Source organism: Ambystoma mexicanum, chromosome 10 (genome assembly GCF_040938575.1).
Source record: "Ambystoma mexicanum isolate Mex_15411 chromosome 10, UKY_AmexF1_1, whole genome shotgun sequence".
In the NCBI taxonomy this organism is placed as follows: Eukaryota; Metazoa; Chordata; class Amphibia; order Caudata; family Ambystomatidae; genus Ambystoma; species Ambystoma mexicanum.
In genome coordinates this window covers 1,429,935,277-1,429,958,338 of record NC_090932.1, presented here as the reverse complement: position 1 = coordinate 1,429,958,338, position 23,062 = coordinate 1,429,935,277, and positions in this window count along the sequence as shown.

The window sequence follows — 23,062 nt, the reverse complement described above, 5'->3', positions numbered from 1 at the left end:
AGTGGAAAGCATTTGTGTCTGATTTTGTATGTGTGGTAGGTTGGTGGTCAGTCATTTCATCTGATTCCATGTCAGGCATCATTGTCTCATGCCAGTTTTCATATATGACATGTCACTTTGTATCTTATTGGTCATGTGTTGGCCTTTTGCTATTGCATGCCATGTCATGGTGTGGCAGACAAGGGTGATGTGGGTTGGGAGGGTTTGGGTAACATACCAGGGATTGTGATGGCCTGTTTTGCAGGGGGTGAGGGGATTGGTTATGTTTAAGTAGCTAGGGATGCACACAATGTAGCACTTCCCTGGCAACATTCTCAGGGTGGTAAAGTTGTGACAATTTACTGTCTCATCGATTATCACCTGGTATGTGCCAGGCCTGTGTGCACTCCGCACGGGTGGGAGTTTAGGTGTAAAATGTAGCCACAAGCTGGGTCCGGGATGCCTTGCCACATGTCCTTTCCCCTCCCATGGGCAGCGCCTGTGCCTGTGGTTGGCGATGTGGGGGCACCACCTGTCCACCGGTACGTCCCACCGTGTTGCAACATTGTGCAGGACACATGCTGCCACAATGATCCTGCACACTACTGGGGGTGCATATAGTAGCTGGCCGCCAGAGCGGTCAAGGGAGCGGAAGCATGACTTGAGCACTCCGAATGTGCGCTCCACTATGCCCCTGGTTGCAATATGAGCAGCGTTGTATCTTACCTGGGATGGTGTGGTGGGGTTCCGGATCGGCGACATCATGTGGTTGCTCAGAGGGTAGGCACTGTTCCCTGGGGAGGTGATAATGGTTGTGATTATTGGGGTTTGTGTATTTGGCTGTGTGTGACATGCATGCATGTGCACAGGCATTTGTACTCACCTAGGAGCCATGTGTCGCCATGCTGCCCAGCTTCCAGGGCCCCGCTAAGGGCGGACATTCTGTATATGAAACTGTCATGGGTAGAGCCAGGGTAGTTTGCATAGACAGAGATTATGATTCCCTTTGCATTGCATACGACCTGCACGTTGATGGAATGCCAGTGCTTGCGGTTTCGATAGATGTGCTCAGTGGCCCTAGGTGGATGTAGGGCCACATGGGTGCAATGGCACCAAGCACTTTGGGGAAGTGTGCCACCCTGTAAAATTCCTGGACCACGGCCTGTCTTTCTGCGGGTGTTCTGGGCCTGTATATGTGCCTGCGGATTGAGGGTCGCGCAGTGATGATTGCCAACACCTGGTGTAGGCAGCATGACTGCGTGGCCTGTGAGACCCCTCCCCCACTATGGCAGTTGTCCGCTGAAATGACCCAGTGGCCAAAACATGCAGGAAATTGAGCATCTTCTCCAAGGGGTTCAATGCTTGGGAGCACAGGGTGGGTGATGTAAGGTCATCTTCCCACTCCCTGACCAGGTCTAGGATAATATGGGGTGGAAACCTATACCTGCCATAGACCTGGTCATCAGGCATCCCAAAAAGGCTAGTCCAGGGAAAAATAATGCAGGCCCTGGCTATTCTCCTCCTCCTGCGGTGTCCCACGATCAGTGCTGAGACAAATGGGGCATTCATCTTAGCTGGATATACGTGTTTGTTGTTTGCGCGCACTATTATACTGTGCGCGGGGACGCTTCCGCCTGCCTTTGTGGGCGTTCTGTGTATTTCCCTGCAGCACTTCCCCAGTTATGCCTTCTTTTTCACACGTTGTTCCCCATTCCGCGTGTTACGCCCCGTGTCCCGCCCCCTTTTTGGTGTGTGCGCTGACGTTGTGCGCTTTCCCTGTGCGTGTCGCGCACGGCGTTCGGGATGTTGCAATGACGTGTGCGCCCGTGTACCCCACGAACAGATTTGGCGCACATCCTGGGGAAAACATGCACAGCCCTTCCTTGAATCGCACGCGTGCACGTGTGCTTGCTTTTTCATGCTTGCGCCAGCTTGCGCCAGCTTGCGCCTGCTTGTGCTGAGATTTTCGGCGCACAATTGTTCCATGAATTGGCCCCTTAATGTCATAAAGCAAAAACCTCTGCCTCTCAATTTGCACCCACCATGGCACCTGATTTTGGTCTCCGCTAGTGTAATCAGACACTTTTTTCAATAAAAAACCATTGCTATAATTCTTTAGTATCGGTACCCAAAACCTCCATCTTTAACTCTCCGGACCATAAGGTATCGACAAATTTTGGCTCTCTTCCCTAGCCCACATACAAAGTCTTGAAACAGCCTGTCTATACGCCCAAAGCTCTCTTTGTAATGTGTACGGGTAATGATTGAATAACATACAGAATCTTTGGTAGCAGGAGCATTTTAATTGCATTAATTTTACCCCCAATAGTTAGATTGATACGTCCCCACTTACTATCTTTTTAATATCCCGAACAATGTAAATACCCACGTACTTTACACTTATATTATCCCATTTACAATTCCACCCTAACAATTGTTCACATCCTGGCGAGTTCCTTTCTGGAAATACCACCTTTTTTCCCAATTGATCCGGTAACCCGATAATTTTCCAACTTCTTCAAAAACATTTCTCAATACATGACCCCCCACAACAGGATTATTCAAGATAACCACCACATCATCCGCATAGCCCAATGCCTTAACTTCCCCATCGCCCACACCCAGGTCTCTAATACTCCCATGTTGACGTATGTATGCTAACAGGGGCTCTAACACAAAATTAAACAATAATGGTGACAAAGGGCAGCCTTGCCGTGTGCCTCTATATAATGAGAATGACGTTGAAAATCCCTCATTTACCCACACCTTCGCATTGATGTCATTTTGGAGTGCTTGAGTAGCCTTAATAAATAAAGGACCAAAGCCCAATTTTGATAATGTATAGTTCAGAAAGCCCCAATTGACCCTATCAAAAACCTTTTTGGCATCTAAAAAAATCAACAAGATATCTTTGATCTCCGAGTCAGGCAAACTATATCTAATAGTGTTCGAATATTATCATATCCATACCTCCGCTTCATGAATCCTGTCTGAGATCGCTCTATTAACTCTCCCATATATTTTTCTAGTCTTACAGTCAGAATCTTGGTAAAGATTTGTATGTCTACATTAAGTAAGGAAATAGGCCGGTAGTTATTGCACTTAGATGCATCTTTTCCAGGTTTCGGAATTACTGTGATGATTGCTTCCTTCATTGAAGTACATAACTTCCCCTTTCTCAAAATATGGTTAAACAAATTACAAAGAACCGGCAGTAACACCTCATCATATTTTTGATTAAACTCTACGGTTAAACCGTCCATTCCTGGAGACTTTCCTTTTTTCAATTCCCCAATTACCGACACCTCTAGAATGGTAACCGACGTCCATAAAACTTCTACCTTCTTCAGAGATTGTGGGGAGAGCAATTTTCTCAAAGAAACTATCCAGTTCATCCATTTGCGGAGCGAGATCTTCAGTGTACAAATTAGCATAAAATGAAAGGAAACATTTGCGTATTTTGTCCTTCTTAACTTCCATGTTTCCAAGTTCATCAACAATTATGCACTGGTGAGTAAAATGAAAACTCCTTATCCCCCTACGAAAATTCCTCCACACATCAACCAAATCATATACTTCAATAAATTCTCGTAATTCTTTACTGGATTTCTGCCCCGTAAAATTACAGGGCAATGACCTATCCATTTTGGGATCTATCACTCAATTAAAATCACCCCAAGATGACCATTTCACCTCCCATATCACTTAGCATCGCCTTTAGTGAATCAAAGAAACTTGCCCCTCCCGCACATGGGCCATATATAGATCCAATTGTTAATAACATACCCTCATACTCTAAGAGCTCTCTCTTTGGCAGGGGCCTCCCTCTTGAACAGCCTCCCTGCCACTCTGAAACTTGATCAGAACCATCTCCGGAAGCAGATCAAGACCTTCCTCTTTTCTTCTGCTTTCACCCTTCCTCTCCCCCGCGGATCTTCTTTCTCTCGGCAGTGTGTGCCTGGCCTACCCTCTGGCTTCCGAGCCCAGGTATCTGGTCACCCTGCCACCCACCCACACTGCCTCCTGACAATACCTTGCTCTGGGGTCTGTATTTGTAACCATACAGCCCCCTTTTAAGATGAATGCCCCATTTGTCTCAGCACTGATCGTGGGACACCGCAGGAGGAGGAGAATAGCCAGGGCCTGCATTATTTTTCCCTGGACTAGCCTTTCCCTGTGCGTGTCGCGCACGGCGTTCGGGATGTTGCAATGACGTGTGCGCCCGTGTACCCCACGAACAGATTTGGCGCACATCCTGGGGAAAACATGCACAGCCCTTCCTTGAATCGCACGCGTGCACGTGTGCTTGCTTTTTCATGCTTGCGCCAGCTTGCGCCAGCTTGCGCCTGCTTGTGCTGAGATTTTCGGCGCACAATTGTTCCATGAATTGGCCCCTTAATGTCATAAAGCAAAAACCTCTGCCTCTCAATTTGCACCCACCATGGCACCTGATTTTGGTCTCCGCTAGTGTAATCAGACACTTTTTTCAATAAAAAACCATTGCTATAATTCTTTAGTATCGGTACCCAAAACCTCCATCTTTAACTCTCCGGACCATAAGGTATCGACAAATTTTGGCTCTCTTCCCTAGCCCACATACAAAGTCTTGAAACAGCCTGTCTATACGCCCAAAGCTCTCTTTGTAATGTGTACGGGTAATGATTGAATAACATACAGAATCTTTGGTAGCAGGAGCATTTTAATTGCATTAATTTTACCCCCAATAGTTAGATTGATACGTCCCCACTTACTATCTTTTTAATATCCCGAACAATGTAAATACCCACGTACTTTACACTTATATTATCCCATTTACAATTCCACCCTAACAATTGTTCACATCCTGGCGAGTTCCTTTCCGGAAATACCACCTTTTTTCCCAATTGATCCGGTAACCCGATAATTTTCCAACTTCTTCAAAAACATTTCTCAATACATGACCCCCCACAACAGGATTATTCAAGATAACCACCACATCATCCGCATAGCCCAATGCCTTAACTTCCCCATCGCCCACACCCAGGTCTCTAATACTCCCATGTTGACGTATGTATGCTAACAGGGGCTCTAACACAAAATTAAACAATAATGGTGACAAAGGGCAGCCTTGCCGTGTGCCTCTATATAATGAGAATGACGTTGAAAATCCCTCATTTACCCACACCTTCGCATTGATGTCATTTTGGAGTGCTTGAGTAGCCTTAATAAATAAAGGACCAAAGCCCAATTTTGATAATGTATAGTTCAGAAAGCCCCAATTGACCCTATCAAAAACCTTTTTGGCATCTAAAAAAATCAACAAGATATCTTTGATCTCCGAGTCAGGCAAACTATATCTAATAGTGTTCGAATATTATCATATCCATACCTCCGCTTCATGAATCCTGTCTGAGATCGCTCTATTAACTCTCCCATATATTTTTCTAGTCTTACAGTCAGAATCTTGGTAAAGATTTGTATGTCTACATTAAGTAAGGAAATAGGCCGGTAGTTATTGCACTTAGATGCATCTTTTCCAGGTTTCGGAATTACTGTGATGATTGCTTCCTTCATTGAAGTACATAACTTCCCCTTTCTCAAAATATGGTTAAACAAATTACAAAGAACCGGCAGTAACACCTCATCATATTTTTGATTAAACTCTACGGTTAAACCGTCCATTCCTGGAGACTTTCCTTTTTTCAATTCCCCAATTACCGACACCTCTAGAATGGTAACCGACGTCCATAAAACTTCTACCTTCTTCAGAGATTGTGGGGAGAGCAATTTTCTCAAAGAAACTATCCAGTTCATCCATTTGCGGAGCGAGATCTTCAGTGTACAAATTAGCATAAAATGAAAGGAAACATTTGCGTATTTTGTCCTTCTTAACTTCCATGTTTCCAAGTTCATCAACAATTATGCACTGGTGAGTAAAATGAAAACTCCTTATCCCCCTACGAAAATTCCTCCACACATCAACCAAATCATATACTTCAATAAATTCTCGTAATTCTTTACTGGATTTCTGCCCCGTAAAATTACAGGGCAATGACCTATCCATTTTGGGATCTATCACTCAATTAAAATCACCCCAAGATGACCATTTCACCTCCCATATCACTTAGCATCGCCTTTAGTGAATCAAAGAAACTTGCCCCTCCCGCACATGGGCCATATATAGATCCAATTGTTAATAACATACCCTCATACTCTAAGTCAACCAGGATGATACGCCTTTCATCATCCATGCTTACTTTGTCAACACTGGCATCCAAACCTTTCCTCAATAGAATTCCAACACCTCTTGAATTAGAAGAGTAGCAATTCAATAATATTTTTTTATACCTTGCATTAGTTAGAAGATCACCTGCACCATATACCAAATGCATTTCCTGTAGAACGGCCATATCAATTTTCTCTCGCCAAAGTTTGGACAATACATTTTTTTCTCTTTCTCAGGCAATTCAACCCTTTCACATTCCAGGTACACACTGAAACTGGCCCCTTCATAGCTCAAAAATACACTCTGATATCTTTCATGCACTCATTTACCATTAACCATTCCATGATATTCCTTCATCCATATATCTCTTCCAATCAACAGCACCTTGCAATATTTGAACATTGTGATCTGAAAGAGATGCCGATCCCATTCTACGAAGTCAAATAATTCATGTTTACCCCCCACACCACACAGACAACAGAAGACAACATTTACACATAGCAAAACAACATTGAATGAACAAAACCAATATATGCTGGGTTTTAACAAAATATAATTATATATAAATTAAACTGATCCTTACTATCTCCCCAGAATCCTGTACCCAACTCCACAATATTATTGCATATCATCCTAATTTCCACTGTGTAACATATTACATGAACTTCTCTTAGCCCTCAACCATTTCCATATTTAAGCAAACCCATGTTTCAGATCCACCTACATTCAATTATAAAATGACCCCTTCTGCTTAAGTTTAGTATAATTTTATCAATCCTCAACATATTAAGTCAGACTCACGAAACTCGACATTTCACAGTCCCCCCACTCATGTTATTCACCACAATTAATTCCCCTTGCCCATTACTAACTGTATTTACCATCCAGAGTCCAAAAATCTAAATCAGGCACCCAAACACACTAAATCTAAGATCAGGGGCCAGATTACAGAAACTTTGCACCGGTGCAAGTGCAAAATTGCACGGTATTAGCACTAGGGCAAAGTTTGCCCTATTTTTAAAAACTGGCACACACTAGAAAAAGACTGCACCATGACAAGGGCAGTTTTGCATATTAAAAGCACCAGGGCAAAAATTGCCCTAGTACAAAATAGATACATTTTTGGTGCATTTTTGCATCAGGGCAAAGTTAGTACGGAAATACCATTCCGTATTAACATGGGGACACACGTACAGAAGGTATATTACAGAATGTAAACAATCATCAGCAACATATAACATGCATACTATCCCCTCACCCCAACTATCAACCACCACTTACTATTAAATGGGCATAAAGAAAGAATCTCAAAGGAAATGTATTGGCAATATATCCTACGGCACAAGGCACCAGAAAAAGGAAAGGTAAATATATTTTGCAACCCACAATATGCTAACAACACAACACAACAGGGGTTACTGAAACACAACAGACAACACAACCGATAAGTTATTGTAAAAACTGGAGTTGTAATGATCAGATAAATGAACTCTGCCATAGGAAAAACCTAAGGGCCATTCCTGTGGATTTTGAAGTAGCAGAGTTGTGATATTCTATGATCATGTATAAAGGCACACATTAATTTGCTCACATTCTGGTGAGATTTCTTAATCTTGCAATATATCATTCTGACTCTTAAACATAATGGGCCTCATTACGAGTTTGGAGGTAGCCATGCCGTTTGGCGGGCCTGGTAATTTCCATTCTCGGGACCGGGACCTGGTACATCCCCATTCCAATTTGAGCCCCCTTAGGGCTCAATGGGAATGGGGAGGATGCTAACAACAGGCCTGTTAATGATGGGCCCGTTGTTAGCATCCTGGTCTGCTAGCGGGTCCCGCTCTGCAAGTCTGGTCTGACCAGGCGTGAAGAGCAGGACCCGCTGCAGACCTCGTAATGTGGCAGCCCAGAATGAACGGTGCAGTTCCCTTACCAGCACCATTCATTCCGTGGCCACCACACACCTAATGAGGCCCAATGTATGCACAGTGATACATTCAAACATGTGCTACAATGGAAACTCCCAAAACAAACTTGCCAGGTCAGCCCTAATTTGCTGCATATAGTCCAAGCAACTGCTATAACCAGGGTCTTTTTACCTAACATGTAGGTTGCGAACATCAGGCACACATCACAATTGCCATTACTTGACACAAATATACCATCATATCAGCCCATTTTGCACCACAATGTCCATGTCAGTGGATGTTGTAGCTGGGATAGTCTGGCAATCCAATACGTATGTTCAACAGAAAGCACAATGGCCGGTGTATCCAAGAGTCGATGACTTTCGATAATTTGCAGGATATGCAAATGCAGGATATGCAGGTTATGTAAAGAAACTAAAAAACACAAAAAGTATACACTATAACTCATATGGAGACACACTTTAAAATCACATGAAAGGATAAAAACATCAAAATGAACTACTGTCATAGCACTACTGAACGGGCATTCAAAGCTCTGCTTAGCAGAATGTACATGAATGTACACACAACAATACCAGCAATTTAAAAATCAATATGCAACATGTGGCACACTCACATGCACACCCCCAACCCTCACACACACACATACGCACACACATGGTCAACAACCAAATGTCCATTCCAACAGAAGCCTCTGTGTAACAACGCCCATTGTACATCCATATATCAATCCCTGCCCCTTTGGTACAATGTTGTACTTTCCATTCTATTGTCCCAATGATTCATCTGTACAAGTGCTTGGCATGACTTTCATTGGAAGGACTAGCAGATATCGGTTTTCACATCATACAAGCATTACGTTTATAGAATCATAAATGCAATTGTATATCAAAACTATCACATTAATACTTACTGGGCCTCATTCCGACTTTGGAGGTAACCACGCTGCTATTTGTGGCATGACTGCCTCCAATATCGTTCCGACTCTGCCCTGGTGAATGGAGTAATTACCGGTCCATTCCAAGGTTGGAGGGACCGGTAATTCCCCATTCACCAGGGCCCTTCCCCATTCCCATTTGAGCCCCCATAGGAAGGCGCTAATAACGGTACCGTAAATTACAGTACCGTTATTAGCACTAAAGTCCCTTTGCGGACCCGCAAAGGGAACTTGTAGTAGGGCGGTAAGGGTTAATGGCACTGGTCTCGTTACCGGTGACCGTTAACCCTTACCACCCTACTCGGAATGAGGCCCACTGTCTTTTATGTCACAGGATGTCTACCACACAGTGCCTGAGCAAATTTGTTTACTCTTAACAATGAGTCTGGTAAATCCAATGAATGTGTCAAACACCATAGAACATGGACACCCCCCTACACATGTTGAAATGACAAGTCTTCAACTCCATGGAAACACGATCACTCGCTCCACATCCTAATCAATGTGGGTGGAATAAAAACATTTGTGCAAAGCACTGCTAGCATTACCTCAGAATGAAATCTCATGAAAATAGGTTAGACTTTCACAGAGCATACAAAAATGCACATTTCATCTTAAAGCTTGTTGAAACACTCATTACAAAATGCCAGGGAATCTCCAGAGCCACACACAGCACTTACACACACGCCCATGTAAAAACAACTCCACATAGCCAATTCACATTTGCAAGTTTACAATGTAAAAACACATACGTCCATTCATGCAAAATGATGAATCATGGACTCTATCCCTTTTGGAAATGTAATTTGATGAAAGTATTCATGTTCTTATACATGTTCCTGCACTATGTGTCACACCACTGTGGCATTTTAAAGAAATTCATATGTTTTTTAAGTCTATTTTTTGCAGTTTATTATGTTGAATGAAAGAAGCACCTGAACAGTGGGTGATATTTTGTGAAATCATATTTAACAGGATTCTTGAAAGAAAAAAAATACCAGAATCCTGAAGACTGCAATAGTAATTCCCATCCATAAACAAGGGGATAGATTCACACCCCAACATTACAGACCAATCGCCTTGTTGGATGCAGTAGGAAACACAACTCCTGTAACACAACTCCTGTAATGACAGTGGAATCGAAATAGATGTGAAATTCCAAAATAATCAACCATCTTTCAAATATTTCAACCTCCTCACATATCATATGCCATTCAGTACTGAACACCTTCTACCGCACCCCCTAACACCATGAGGGAATGCAGCACAAAAGGCATGATAAAGCTCAAAGACAGGACAGGATCTAGAATACAAGTTAAACAAAACAATTAATAAACCAGGAAAGACTATAATTGGTACAATCAATGTGATATGATTTAAAGAGAACAGATATATCCTTTTTAACCTTTTCTCAGAAAATGATCTGGCTTTACCAGTGACGCTCAGAAACATGATTTTCTAATTGCACTATGATTCTTAAGAAACTACTACTAACATTATTCAAAATCACCACAGCAAATATAGACACAAATGTAGAAGTGTTGGGAAGGAAATTAGCCTTTCCCACACCCCTACGCACTTTAGAGTGAGGCCAGTCCCATAGATAGACGTGCAATGTACCAGGGGGGAGAGGGCTGTGCTAAGGAACCCAGCACAAACACAATATTGCAGGAATTATAGATGCATAGACTTAGTGTATGCCTATAAAGAGACACCATTTTATAGTTAAGGTAGACACATTCAGTCCTGCATGGCTGCAAGGTAAAATGTAGGCCGGGCGGAGAAACCCAAATAGGCCCGACTGTGCCGGGTAATCCACGTATTGGGTAAGACCAATTGACTGGCCTCAGAGTGTGGAGAAGCCATCATAGAGAAAGGTGAATTCAAGGTTCAGCCTCCACAAATGGAAGGAAATAGCACAGAGAGAAGAGTAACACAGCCCCAGAAAAGAAAGGATGGAATCTCCCTTCCATAAATAATTTCAAAAAACTCGTTTCTGACCAGAGAAACTGACCAGTGGCTGCAAGTTTTGAAATACTGGGGAACATACGAATGTTACATCGACATTAAAGAAATTGCTTTTCCTGAAGAGGGTTAACGTTTGAGAGCAAGAGACCAGGGATGGTTGTTGAAATAAGACTCTAGCCGAAACATATGTAGACATATCTATCAGACATAAAAAGAAATGTGTATAGCTATAACAGAGACTGCAATAACGGTCTCCCTTTGTAAAGGTTTCCCTCAAAAGAAAACAACTGAGAAATGACAACAATGGTGACATATGCATCAGTGAACTGATAATAACAATCTGTCACATACTAACCCCACTATTCTGCCCTAAACTGGCCTTGCTGAAATCAAGATAAATGTTTGTATCTTTTTTATTGCATGCTTTGTGGAAAAGCACTCGTAAAAATTGAATGTATGTGTTTTTATTTATGCAGTGATTTTGTGTTAAATTAATAAAATGGGTCTCATTACAAGTCACCCGGTCTGGAAATAACAGTGGTGGTAAACCCGCCGCCACCATTGTTTCCGGACCGGGTGATCTCGAGTTCTGCTGGTGGGAGGTGTCATTCCCGCCAGGTCTGACCTGGCGGGTTTAACACCACCCGCCTGAAGGTGGACGATGGTGCCGGTGTTTCCACTTCCCCATTCCCATTGAGTCCTATTGGACTCAATGGGAATGGGGATTTACCGAATTCCGCCTCCGGAATTCCCAGGTCACCGGGGTCGTAATGCCCTGGTAATTCCAGGAATCACGGAGGCAGAATGGTAATATGAGTCCGGCGGTAACCTGCCAGAATTTCAGGCACGGTTACCGCTGGACTCGTAATGAGGCCCATTTTGTTTTAATCAGTTTAAGATATCGGCATGACTTCATATATGTGCTTTAACCTAAGGAATAGATAACGCAAAGTGCAAACCATCGACTGGCCGTAAAGGCGGACTTAGAGAGAGGTAATTAGGCTGTTGTTCTCTGTTCTCACACAAATGCAGAGGGCAGATCAGCCCACGCTGATAATTACCATAGAAACTTCCCTTTGTTCCTTAACTGTTTCAATTACTTGTTATCCCACAGAGGAATGTGCCCCGCAAGGCCATGAGACAACACCAGGTTTCTCCTGGTGCACAATCATCACAGCCAGGCCAGCAGCAGAGCCCAAAGCCCCACCCAGCCCACCAGGAGTAATGGCACCCACCACTGACCCAGTCCAAGAACCATTGCATTCTGCGATAGTAGGTGACCGCAGACCACCACCAATAAAACCAATGGTCATAAAAGATCTAAAGAAACACAACCATTTCACCTCATTCCATAAATACACCCTTTGTAATACGAGGTACAGGGAGGACAACATTATATTTCAAAATGAGTGTGGAAGCCTCGGGTGCGGAGAGTGCAATATAAACAGAGCAAAGAATGTGTGGGCCGGCGTGATTGTGTGCCTCCCCCTCCTTGTGCCAGTCCCCAAGTTTCCAAGGTGCATGCCATAATGATGTAGTAGCATTATCGCACAATCATAACCCTTTAACAGCAATATGTGAAGAGCCTGACCCTCAGTCCCTGGAGAGATGAGCCCAGCTGACCACACGTGAGGGAAGACAGACAGGCAAGAATTGAGCCAATCGTAGCCTGGCATCCTCTATGGAGACGGTCCATGTATAGGGTCTCACCAACCAGCCACCCTGGTTTGTACCATATGTAATGATGTCACTAATGACGCTATATACCCTTATAATGTGTTGCTCATGCAGATTCTGCCAGAATGTTCTCAAGCAGCAAAGTTCTTTAATTGCATCCTTACTTTTTGCACGATTAAAACTTGTTATCCTTGCAAGAAATCTCTTGGCCTTCTTTCCCTAGCAGGTTTTATTTTTTCGGGCGTGTGCATACAGGTGCGTGCCTTTAATTGGTGACCCTGAAATGATCCCAGCGCCTCCCGTACCTGCGGAGGTATCCAGGCAACTTTTCCAGAAGGGCCGCACCCACCTATAATGACCAGCTCCAAAATGCGTACTTCCCAGTGGTCATGTACGAGCCGTATTTGCAGAATCCTGCCTGCTCTTTGGAGCAGGGTGCGGCCCCAGGGAGAGGTGCAGGTCGGTGTTGGAACCCTTTGAATGGAGGAGTTTGGGTGAACTCATGTACTTGAGTATAGCCTTGCAAGGGATAACAAGTTGTGGACAGATGTATGGGGAAGTGTGAACAGTGTGTACACACGGACAGTGAAATTGGAAGCATGGCTTGTTTTGTTTTTTGTTTTTATTAATTTTCCAAGGTTATTTTTATGGAAAAGAAAACAGGAAGATAGGGGGCTTCACCGAGTGAGGGGGGAAGGTATAAGTGTTTCAGAGTGCGACAAGGCAAGGGAGGGGAACAAGGGGGAACAAAACAATGATCATACTAGGTCCAGTGACATTGAGAACGTGCAAGTGCATGGGAGAAGGAAAGGGGAGAAGTGCATGGAAGGGGGCGAGGTGGAAAGTGCAGAGCAAAGGAAAAATAGATAAATAATAACATGAATAAATGATACAAAGCAACAAACAGTGGTAAACCCAGCAAGTGGCAAGTGCTGGGTTTAAGGCAGTAGTCCGGGTATTTCTGATAAGTGCATGAAAAAGGGGGCTGTATGGTTACAAATACAGACCCCAGAGCAAGGTATTGTCAGGAGGCAGTGTGGGTGGGTGGCAGGGTGACCAGATACCTGGGCTCGGAAGCCAGAGGGTAGGCCAGGCACACACTGCCGAGAGAAAGAAGATCCGCGGGGGAGAGGAAGGGTGAAAGCAGAAGAAAAGAGGAAGGTCTTGATCTGCTTCCGGAGATGGTTCTGATCAAGTTTCAGAGTGGCAGGGAGGCTGTTCAAGAGGGAGGCCCCTGCCAAAGAGAGAGATCTACCCCCAGCTCGTTTGTTTATAAAACGACTGACCCAGACGAAGTTAGAGGTAGACGAGCGAAGAGCTCAAGAGGGGCGGTATTTATTGAGGGACCACAACACCACTAGGTAGTGCCACAACCATTATTTATCAAAGAAGAAAAGAGCAAATACATAGGCACTCCGCATGATTAGAGAGCTTGGGCATACTCGTGAACGTTATTTTAGCTTGTTATTTCAGTTTGTTTTCTTTGTGTATTTTTATTGTGTAGGGAGGAGGCCCAGGAGGGGTGTTGTGTGGTGTACGTGCATGTGAGGAGAGTGTGGTGTGTGTGAGCAAGGAGTCCAAAAGGGTAACAGGGGCGTGGGGGAAGAAAAAAGATTATTTTCGATTTTTGTGTGGGCAAAGAGGGGGGAAATTGAACAGTGTTTTTAACAATATCTGCATAACTGTGCCGCATTAGCACAGGCATAGCACTACTAGCAGGTACACAGGAGACACGCCAATGGTGGGAGAAATGCCCATAGAGTACATGTGCAAGTCTCTGCCATTATTCTGCGATAAGGTCAAGAAGTATCACAACCAATGGTTGACCGAGACTAGGGGCGGGGAATGCCCCACTACTGGCCAGATCAGGGCTCCTTTGACAGACGTGTTCTGGAACATATGTCCATCTTTTTGACAGTGAAGTATAAAGGGAAACAATTACAGAACAGCAGGGAATATGGAACCTCTGGAAAATGTTCGAAGATACAGAGGATCGGTACGGGGAATGAGGGGTATGCAACAATTGTAAAGGCGCAGGCCCAAGTGAAGATGGGAATGACTTGAGGGAAAGAAGGGAATATATCCTTTAGCAGCCTGTCCCACTGCAGGAAACTGAAACCCAACGTATGTGTCCACAGTTACGAATGTATCGGCATCAGCAACAGCACCACCTCCCCCATATGTCTCCCCTCCAGCTGTCACTGAACACGACAATGTTAGCCCAAGAGACCTAGGAATAGCACTGCATCAACACCAACAGAACTAGCCAGACTGCAGGTGACATGTGACGTAACAAAGGCAAACATGCCCGTGCAACCAGGAATGGATGAGTGGTCGTCAGGAGATTTCTTATTCAGAATAGACAATGTGCCCATGAAAACACACACATAGACCATGACAGCGACGCATATAGCTTGGGTTATGAGAATAGTGGGTCTTGTAGGGGAGACAAAGAATGAGTGGAGCGAATTCAATGAGGTTGAGGACAGTGATGAAGGAGAAGCAGAGCAGGTGCCTCAACACACCCCGAAGGTGGAAAGCTTATGGGACAGCAGTTTGAGGAAGTTTGAGGAAGAGGTTTGGCCGGATGGCAGTAGCAAGAAAAAAGGGAAGTGAAGCAAAGGGTGGAAATAACAAACTGAAAATACAAATGCCCCTAATTCATAAAGGGGTAAGGAGGCGGCAATATGTACCATGGGCACAGATGGACAAGAATAATCTAATAAAGGCACTTCCGGCAATCACAGCGTGGATATATTCTTTTGAAAAGCACACAGCGGGAGTACCCCTAGTAATAGGAGACATGAAAAGCGTATTGGTGGCTGCAGTTGGGGATCAGGCTGCCGATGTGTGAGTGAAGGAGGGGTACCCGGGGGTAACACTGAGTAATGACGCTTACGATGGAGCATCATTTAACAAGATCAGAGCAAAAGTATGTGATGCGCTGTGAAGAGCGTTCCCAGACACACCAGATTTGCATTCCATCATGCAAGGTACAATGGGCGATGATGAAGATGCCGCACAATTAATTCTTAAGGTCCAAGAGATGTGGAGGGCAGAAACAGGCAACGCCTGGGACCAGTCAATACCTTTTTTGGATTTTATAGTAAAACAGGGAGTGTCCAAAAAAGTGCAAAAGGCACACAACAAAATTGTGGGGGTCGCAATGAAGGGGGGGCTGAAATTCAAAGCATTATAGTGCATCATTGTAGGAGAAGGAAAGAGGGCAAGAACGAAACACTTCAGAGGCAACATACAGACAAAGCAAAACTGGCACAGAATGAATGAGCTAAAGTGGCTGTGGTGGCATCAGGACTGACACCAACACAGAAAGAGGAGGATATGTCATTGGCTTTACAAACGCCAGAATAGCCATGGTGTGGGCTGAAGGAGGGCAAGGACAGGGGGGTGGAAACCCGATATTCTTGGGGCCACAGTGGCAAGGAGGACAACAGTGAGGTTTTGGTGGGTTCAGAGGATCAAGTGGAGGGGCGTTCAGGGAAATGGGACCCAGAGGAGGAGGAATGGGACAATGTTGGAATGGTGGGAAGTGGGGGCACTTCTCGAGGGAGTGCAAGGGTAGACAGGTATGGGAGACAGCTAAGGCCAGCAGAACTATAGCTGACCCCCCCCCAAGGGGCCCCTCAAGGACCGACCCCTAGAATGACCTCAATCCATCAAGAGGTACACCAAGATTACACTCAGCTACCCACACAGATACCAGGCCCTCCCCTGCTGTGACACCCCCAACAGGCAATGCAACATTACCAGCCTCACACCAACATGCAGCAGACGAGGAATGGCGCACCCAATTGTACAGTGGCCCTGTTTCAAGGCACTACAGTTGTGGGGGGAAACCCATTCTCGTTCCCAGGAACAGACACTTATCCTGACTATGGCAGCCCACTGAGAGCACTTGTGTGTCCAATCCTGTCGATGACCCTAAACTCAGAAGAGGAACCCTTTGTGGGGGCAGAGATAGGAAACCAACCATTCATCTTTATGGTAGATTCAGGAGCTGAAAAATCATGCATCAGTGAAGGTGACTTCCCGCTATCTGGCAAAACCCAAGATACACAGGGATTCTCTGGGGCTATTTTAACACTTCCATATACAAAAAACTTGCATGCAATGGTGGGAGGAATGGTAGTACATGCTCTCCTACTGTATTTTGAGAGCTCACCTGTCAACTTGCTCAGCAGGGATCTGCTGAGCAAGTTGAACATGATGATCTCATTCATGGACAACAGTATTGTCTGCGGCATGCCAGGCATGTGCTCAATGAGGGCGATTCTCATAATACAAAAAATGGCACGTTCCGTGGTGGTGCTTGACATTCCCGTTGACCCAGGCATGTTCATCTATGGCATAACAGTGCTTGTGCAAGCAGTGCTGGACATTACCAAAGCCTGCTGGAGAGTGCCAACCAATTTCATTTTCCACCCTGTAGTGTTCCCAGAGTTATTAGCAGGCACCATACTGTCCCTAGATCTGCAGGGGTTGTTGGTATCTGTCAAGAGAATTGTGGTCATAGACACAGATACCCAGAGATGCCAGTGACACACCGTATTGTGGATTGATCCCACTGTACCGCTCAAGGAATTGACAGATGCAGAACATTTTGAGGATAGTGACGATGACAGGGAAATATAACTTAAGATTTGCATCCCCTGCAATATCATGGTGGAGTATAGGAGAGTGCAGAGCCCCCTCATAGCCATTGTCGCATTGTTCCCATTCATCCAGGGTTACTTATAACATTTGCCAACAAAGTTATGGACAACTAACTCACATTATGTAGGGCTAATAATGGAAGTAACCCCAGTGAGAATCACGCTAAAGAAAGGAGCAGTATTATCCCAAGTGAAACAATGCCCATTATCAAGGGAGGCAGAAGAGCGGATAAAGGACAGAATACAGGCCTTACTGGACCAAGGGATCATAGTGACCTCTACCTCACCAAGCAACACAAGCATATCCTGTGTCAAAAAGGCAACGGGGGTAAATGGAGAGTGATCCGGGATCTCTGCCCCCTCAATGACATAGTACAGAAGGAATTTCCTCTCGTTCCGAACCCTGTCTCCAGTTTGTGCAGCATCCCCCAAGACGCGACACACTTCACAGTGGTAGATTTAAAGAATGCTTTCTTCTTGATGCCATTGCACCCACATTCATAGTATCTCACAGAATTTGCGCATGGCAGATGCGCTATAAGCACCCTTGTTTGCCCCAAGGATATTGCCAGAGCTGTAGCATATTTAACAGGATACTGCACAAAGACGTGTTAGTGTGCAGTGAGAGTGAGCAAAACTGCCATAAAGACTCCATTACCCTACTGCAAAGTTTCCATGAACTAAAAGAAGTAATTTCTACAGCCCCAATTCTCACCTCCCCAGACTACATGCAGGAATGTTACATATTGTCACACTGAAATGGCACACTGATGACTGCAGTACTGAAACAGAAGAGCACAATGGGCCAACAGCCTCTAGCCTACTACAGCAGCACACTAGACTCAGTAATGCAAGGACAGTTTGCATGCGAACAAGCTCTTCCTGCAGCTGCCTTTGCCGTCAAGAAAAGCTCCACAATTGTGATGGGGTGCTCAGTAACATTGTACGTGGAACACTCAGTTTTTGCGATCTTAGAGTCCACCCTCACCACCCAGAAAGCATTGGTTTACAAGATTATCATCTCAAGCCCAAATGTGCATGTTGTAAGATGCAGAACAATGAATCCTGCCACGGTCTTAACAGAAGCATGAACAGACAAAGATTTAGAGAAAAACGACTGCACCACCGATGAGGTTGAAGAGGATGACATCCCCAAAGCCAGATATATTTCTGAAAGGCACAGGAGACCCCACACTCTAGATTATGGTATTAACATAACAGTTAGTCTCGGAAAAAAGAATCCAGAGGGTACAATTTAAAGATCCAGTATCAAAGGATTTTATTAAACCTCATACATTTTTCTCTTATATGAATTGAATCACGATTTAATCTGCACTTAAGCAACATTTTTACAAAGCAGGAAAATGAAGATCACATCAATCAAATAAAATTCATACTGTTAAATCATTCCACCATTCATCCACATACATCCCTCATACATCAATCCACTCATACCAGACAGCAGTGGATATAAGATAAAAACCTATAAAAGTCATAGCAAAACAATTCATCATCAATTTAATTGTTATACATAAAATGTGCAATCAAAAACGCATGGCCACAGGAGATTACATAAGTGGTCAGCAGTTGACATGGGTCTTAGAGATCTTCAAATACGACCTCATCTCAGATTTCTCCAAAGCCAAAGACAGACCACTAGGAGAGGGTGAGGTGCTCTTTGTTGACGGGTCAGTGACAATCATCCAGGTCACAGGACAAAGACATACTGGGGCAGCAGTGGTTAGAAATGAGGGAGTATGAAACTCTAGTAATGAAGACTCAGCACAAGCAGCAAAGCTCATAGTGCCCACAGAAGCACATTGAGCATCAAAGAAAGGTCATGTGACCATTTATTCAGATTCAGCATATTTCACCACAATGGTGCATGCTGGTCTTTCACGCTGGAAAAGAAGGGGCTTCCGACAGGCAGGAAGATCACCCATGCAACATGCAGTGCCACTAAATGCCTTGATTTCCACCCTGACATAGCCATCTCTCTTCTGAACAAGAGCACAAACAGCAATCCCAGACATGTGTTTCAGCCTTGTTGTGTCTCAACAGTGAGGTGGCGATGTGCCTCTCTGAGCACAGTGAGCAGGGGGTCCATGTTTGGATGACCCTAGGAAACTTAGGATGACTAAACCTAAGTCTGTTCAACAATAAAAAAATAGTCATAGGTGCTCCTCTGTGAGAATGAACAGGGCTAAATGACCTGTTCTTTTGGAAAGTATCTTTCACAGAAGGGACATATCCAATTGCAAAACATTCTTTGTCCAGCCCACATGGGCAGTCCAGCACAGAAATGCTATGGCAAATCTCTTCTGAACAAGAAAGCCAACAGCAACCCAAGACATGTGTTTCAGCCTTATTGGGCCTCATCAGTGAGGTGGAGCTGTGCCTCTCTGAACACAGTGAGCAAGGTGTGCACATCTGGATGACCCTAGGAAACTTAGGGTGACTAAACCTAAGTCCCTTAAACAATCAAAAAATAGTCATCGGTGCCCCTCTGCGAGAAAAAACATGGCTATATGACCTGTTCTTTAGGAGGGGTTCCAATGACTATTTTTTGATTGTTTAAAGGACTTAGGTCTAGTCACCCTATGTTTCCTAACGTCAGCCAGACGTGACACCTTGCTCACTGTTCTCAGAGAGACACATCTCCACCTCACTGATGAGGCCCACCAAGGCTGAAAACCGTGTCTGGGGATGCTGTTGTTGCTCTTGTTCAGAAGAGAATTGCTGGGGCGCTGTTGAGCAGCCGACAAAATGGCTGCCTAGCTTAATAGCCCCGTGCGCTGCCGTAATACATCTGTTCTCATCTGCGGCATTCATTATCATCCTGCAATTCTACTTGTTCCCCTGCACTGCTGGTGAATTGGGCTCTTTGGGAGTGCATTTTTGGCTGAAATCGGTGAACGGGGACCTTTCCTTGGCCCCTTCTGTACTTTCCTTAAGGCCTGGCCGCCCCTGCCACCGTTGTTGCTAAAGGGGCGTGCGGCGGGCTGCTGGGAGCCGCCCCCTTCGGAGACGGAGACCCTCTATTCAGCTGCCTGCATCGGAGCTGCGCCGGGCTTACCTGGATGTCTTCCGCCGTGGATCTGCGCTTTTGACCGGGGCCGCCCGAGGTTGAGTGCCGCCCCTCGCTGGGAAGACTTGCGATCCTTGGGGTGTTTGTGGCCAACTTTGGGCGGCTGTGCGATTGCGGGCTCGCCTGGACTTGAGGTGGCCCGCCTCATTGCTGGTGTGCCCCGGACTGCTGTCTCCGCCAAGCCAGCGCGCCCTCGTGTCCCAGCGGTAGCCGCACTCACCGGAGCATGTCGCGGCGTCGTGGCCCATCAGGGCCCCTCTGCGCTGCCTGTTCGGAGCCGGCGATCCGCTGCGGACTGATCATCCATCAGGTGAGGAGGCTGTGGAGGGGTGGTCTCAGGGAGGCCCTACACACCTCCATGCACGGCACTCTCGGCTCCCCGCGGTGCCCAGCCCCCGCGCCCCACGTGTCCTGAATGTATCATCCAGCCTGGATCTAGGCTGCTGCAACACTGTCTAGGGCCATCCGGATTGCAGCCTGGGTTCGTTTGCTCCAGTGGGCTGTAGCACTTGCTATCACATTTGGCAACCACCATCTGTGTGCTCGAAGCCCTCACCACCAACTGTAACGACAGAACTCACCCACTCTCTGGGATACCCCTATGTACACTGATGTCCTGTCCCTCCCTCTGCAACTTACCTGTGCCGTGGATTGTAGCCTGGGCTTGCCTATTCCAGCAAGCTTACCACTCGTCAATACTGCTGGCAACCTATACCTATGCGCTCTGGGGGCACCATGGCTAATTACGAGGACAGAACTCATCTACCTTTTGGGATACACCCCTAAACACTAGGGTCCTGTAACTTGACTGTGTGGTCCTAAAGGGCTCCTCGCTCAATAGTAGGGTCACGGGCCCATTTTTGCTTCTGGATCCCTGGGCCAACTATTCGTCTGTGCCCTGAGTTCGCTTGGCGCCCCTGTCTATGCTGCCCTCCATTACTGGCTCCTACTGCCTGAGGCCCTCCTGGCTCAGGGGCGGGCGCCGCCTGACACTATCCCCCCCTGCTTATACTGCCGCTTGTACACCTCGCCTGCCCCTCAGGGTGGGCCCGGCGCCCTGGAACACACCTAATGGGAGTACTCCTCGCTCCTGCCCTCTGGGCGGATGCCGGCCCATTGCTGATTGAGTGCCAGAGTCCCTCCATAAACCCTTGGGGCCCCATTGCTACTTACTGCAATATATACCCTGCTGATCTCAGTGCGCCCCCAAATATGTCCGGCAAAGCACGTGGGGCCAACAAGGCTGGAGCAATGAACAAGTTTGCCAAATCACTTGCTAAACATGACCAAGACGACCAGGAGGCATCCTCATGTTCTCCTCAGCCGGACCTTACTACACTTATGGAGTCTATGGCCAAAAACTTTGTGTCATTTCATGAAAAATTAGACGACATTAACGCCAATGTAGCGTCACTACGCACCAAATTGGATCAGCATGGCACTAGGTTGGTTGAGGCCGAGACCAGGATTGGGGCCACTGAAAATGAGGTACACGTGCTCCAGAACACGGTCTCTGACTTGGTGCGAGATATGAAGCAGGTCAAGGCAAAGTGTGACGACTTAGAGTCCAGATCCCACAGGAATAATATCCGCATTGTGGGGGTTCCGGAGGCAGCCCTCAAAGGCAAAATGGAACTTGCAGTCGAGACCCTTCTTAGAGACCTCCTGGGTGATCCTCAACTCCGTTTTTCACTATTGAGCGCGCCCTTTGTTCACTGGCCCCACGCCCCAAGCCGGGCGACTTCCCCAGACCAATTATTGCCAAGGTTCTCAGCTTCAGGGATAGAGATCACATTCTACGTCTGGCCCGCGAAAAAGGGGAACTGAAACTTGAGTCCCAGACTATCCGTATCTTTCCCGACTTCTCGGTCAACGTTCAAATGGAGCGCAGACAATTCAATGGTGTGAAAAAATTGCTCAGAGAGAGGAAGGTGGAATACGCCATGTTGTTCCCTGCAAGGCTAAAGCTCACCCACCATAATAAACTGTACTTTTTCACAGTCCCTGAGGAGGCGGTGAAATTTATTGAGTCCCATATCCCTGTCCCAGGGCCGGAGGGCGACCCTGTGGAGGAGGGCTGAGCCGGCCTGCCATGCACCCATTACTCGAATCATGCGTGGTATCATTACCACGCCTGTCATTGGCATTTTCCTTGCAATCTTATGTATCCTTTCCTTTGTGTATTCATTCATTGTTGTAACTTGTTGTGAAGTTTCATGAAACGCAATATGGGTCACAGTTGTATGATCTACGGTATTTTGCACCTAAACTGGGATCCTCTATTCCTATACCCTCCACTTACTGTACTCTACTATGGTGTCTCCTCTAAAACTTGACTTAGTTACCGCTGCACGTTATTTGGTGTACTCCACCGTTCAACCATCTTAATCGGGCGCATGGCAGCAGCTACCCCAGCTGCAGTTGCAATGCCGAGTTTGGCTTGTTTTGTTCTCTGGATGCTCCCCTGTTGGGTGTGGGGGCCGGTCCTGCCCCGTTGGGCTTGGTACCAAAGCCATGAGACTTTGGGTGGGTTTTTGGGCACTGCTGTGTTGGGGAAGGCAGTGAGGGAGGGGGGGTGCAGTTGGGGGATGTTTTAATAAAAATGGT